At 42.8% G+C, this 3,044-nt stretch overlaps 2 long non-coding RNA genes across 5 annotated transcripts in view; one reads left to right on the top strand and one right to left on the bottom strand.

Moving 5' to 3' along the window:
• The window catches only part of LOC116071564, an 89,096-nt gene that overhangs the window by 11,592 nt on the left and 74,460 nt on the right, over nt 1-3,044 (bottom strand). The gene's annotated exons all lie outside the window — the stretch shown is intronic.
• LOC116071595 overlaps nt 201-3,044 on the top strand; it is a 19,580-nt gene continuing 16,736 nt past the window's right edge. Inside the window, exon 1 of the long non-coding RNA XR_004111010.1 lies at nt 201-218. This is a non-coding gene — a long non-coding RNA (uncharacterized LOC116071595). The remainder of the gene's footprint in view (nt 219-3,044) is intronic.

Here is a 3,044-nt window from a genome sequence, read left to right on the forward strand (position 1 = left end):
CTATTCCTGCACAAACATCATGACCAAGAAGCAAGTTGGGGAGGAAAGGGTTTATTCAGCTTACTTCCGCATTGCTGTTTATCACCAGAGGAAGTCAGGACTGGAACTCAAGCAAGCCAGTAAGGAACATCTCTCCATGGCCTCTGCGTCAGCTCCTGCTTCCAGACCTGCTTGAGTTCCAGTCCTGACTTCCTTTGGTGATCAACAGCAATGCAGAAGTAAGCTGAATAACCCCTTCCTCCCCAACTTGCTTCTTTGGTCATGATGTTTGTACAGGAATAGAAACCCTGACTAAGACACCCAGGGCTTTGAGCATACCAGGCAAGTGTTCTACCAAGTTAGCTATATCAACAGCCCCAACAAAGGTTTAGGTCTTTTTCCCCTACATTTTGCAATGTTCTTTTTCTTTTAAATCTCTCATTCTTTTCCTCTCCCCAGCTCTTCTCAGATCCTCCCTCCCTCTGGACCTACCCAACTTTATGTTCTTTTTCTGTATTTCAAACAAGAATAAGAAAAACAGCAATGAAGTAAAAATCAAAAGTCAAAAAAGACAAGCTGAAAGAGCACCAATAAGACAAAAACAAAACAACACACACACACACACACACACACAAACTCCACATTTTGTGTGGCCATATTCTCCTGCAATGTGGTTAATACATCCTGTGACAGTCCGTTAGAGCAAACTGGTTTTCTCTTCCCCAGTGTCCATCAATATCAAATAGCTTTTTGGTTAAGAGTGGAATTTTGTGTTCATTTCTCCTTCTCAGTACTGGGATTTCATCTGGTTTGAACTTGTGCAGGTCTTGTGTATGCTGCCACGGTCTCAATGACTTCATATGTGCCTCTATCCCATTGTGCTTTGAAGATGCTGTTTCACCTGTCACCTCTGGCTTTTATAATCTTTCTGCCTCCTCTCCCATGTAGATCCCTGAACCTTGGTGGGGTGGGGTGGGGGCAGGAGATTGATAAAGACATCCCATTTAGGACTGAGAGCTCCAAAGCCCCTCACTCTCCACACGCTGCCTAGGGGTCCATCTCTTTGTCAGTTGCTCTCTCCTGCTAGAAGCAGCTTCTATGGAGTTATATATCCAAATATATCCCAAGCAGCACTTTGATACATGGGTATAGCAATATGCTATTAGAAGTCATTTTATTGCTATATGTAGTACAATTATTTAAATCCCCAGCCTGGAGCTTCAACCCCACCTTGATTGTTAAGTTCCTGGATGAAAGACACACTCATACATAGCCTTTATATTTACAATAAGCCTTAATCGGCACGAGAGCTGGGCGGATACCTAGTCTCCATGTTATTAGGATCTACTTTCCTATCGATAACCCCAAGTTATTACTATTTGCCATGTTCCATCTGGGCTGCTATTAGCTCCAATCGGGCAGCCCTGAGGGTTAAACTTTCTTGACCCTTAACCCACCCTTCCTCTTCTCCTGCACCTTCTTTTCCTCATGGCCCATCTCTCCTCCCAAGCCTGCGAAAACCTAAAGCCCACCTATGTCTCTTCTGCCTAACTACTGGCAGTTGGCATCTTTATTAACCAATCAAAATTAACTTAGGGGAAGGGTCATAGGAGCTACGCACATACTCCAGGACTTGGGGGCCCCCACACTTAGCATTAGAATACTGTAAAAGACGAAACCTCAGCAGCTATGTTCCAAAAGTTTCTTTTAACTGTTCTGACAGTTTGTTATCCACTAATGGAACCAAGCAACATCAAAAACTTTAGGGGAGGATTAATTATTAATCGTATTAATGTACCCAGGCAGAACAGGTATTACAGGGGGGCAGCTGCTTAATAAACAGCACTGGCCATGTCTTCCTCTTCCAGACGTGCAAATAAAGCCCCATATTGTTACTCTCCTTCCTGTTTGGCGAAGCCCCAGCTCAGAGACACTTCAGTGAGAGCCTTGCTTTCAGAGAAGTGCTGAGCCTAGATATAAGTAAGCTTGGCTACTTGGTTTGAGGTTCCGAGACACTGACCAGCCATTCTACAAAATCAAGGCTCAAGAGCAGCTTGTCCCCTGTCCTAGTGTCAAGAGCCACAGTTGAACCTCCACCCACTCCAAATTCCCAAACACCACCTGCCTTCTACTTCCCTGGTGAGGCATTGGGTCAGAAGTTCTATAGATATATTGCCTATCTATAGGTGAAATGGCCTCTCTCGGTGTCTCCTCTGCTGTAGGTAAAGCCAGGCACCTATGCCAAGATAGGACTCCTTTGTTTTGGTTTGGGAAGTTTTAAAGTTGCTAATTCAATGTATTGATTTATGCGTTGGTGTCAAATATAACTTAGAGTTTCTTTTGCTGGCTCCCTCCCACATTTTGGATAAACACATACATAAATACCCAGAGCAATGCGTCTCTTGGGTTCGAACACTTTAACCTGGTGCTTTATCTCTTGTTTTCCCTCAGCCTCTTTCAAGGCCTAAGTCAACCCCTGTGATTATGGATAATTTTTGCTTCTAACTATTCTGGCAAAGTTTCTGTGTTCCATTATTGATGTTAGCATCTATCAACCCATTTGTCCATAATAACACACAAAATATCAAGTGCTTACTATGCATGGTACCCCCTAGGGAAGTATAGAAGGTCTGGCTTTTTGAAAGAAATATTAAGTTATCATGTAGGAGATTAAACACATGATCTTGATGCCTATATATGTCGCCAAGTAATCAATAATTTGTAGAATGTACGATTGACCGTCCCAAGCCACTGGACTCTGTCTACATTTGTGGTACTAGGCCACCCAGTCTTGATCCAATCCAGGCATTCCAAATGCTAAAATAGAACTGTCCCAGAGCAGCTCTACTGGCAGCAGGGTGATAACTGTCAGAGTAGAAACTTCACTCCACAGTCTTCCCAAATTCTCAGCTATGTGCCATTGTTCCATCTTCTCCACCAAGACCCAGGGTGTGTGACAAACAATCTTGTGATCATGTTGTTGTTCTTATAATTGTTAAAACTTAGTGCTTGAGCTATTTCTAAAAATATAAAAAAAAATTTTCTTCCTTTCAAGAAGTTATATT

Source organism: Mastomys coucha, unplaced genomic scaffold, assembly GCF_008632895.1.
Source record: "Mastomys coucha isolate ucsf_1 unplaced genomic scaffold, UCSF_Mcou_1 pScaffold1, whole genome shotgun sequence".
Taxonomy (NCBI): domain Eukaryota; kingdom Metazoa; phylum Chordata; class Mammalia; order Rodentia; family Muridae; genus Mastomys; species Mastomys coucha.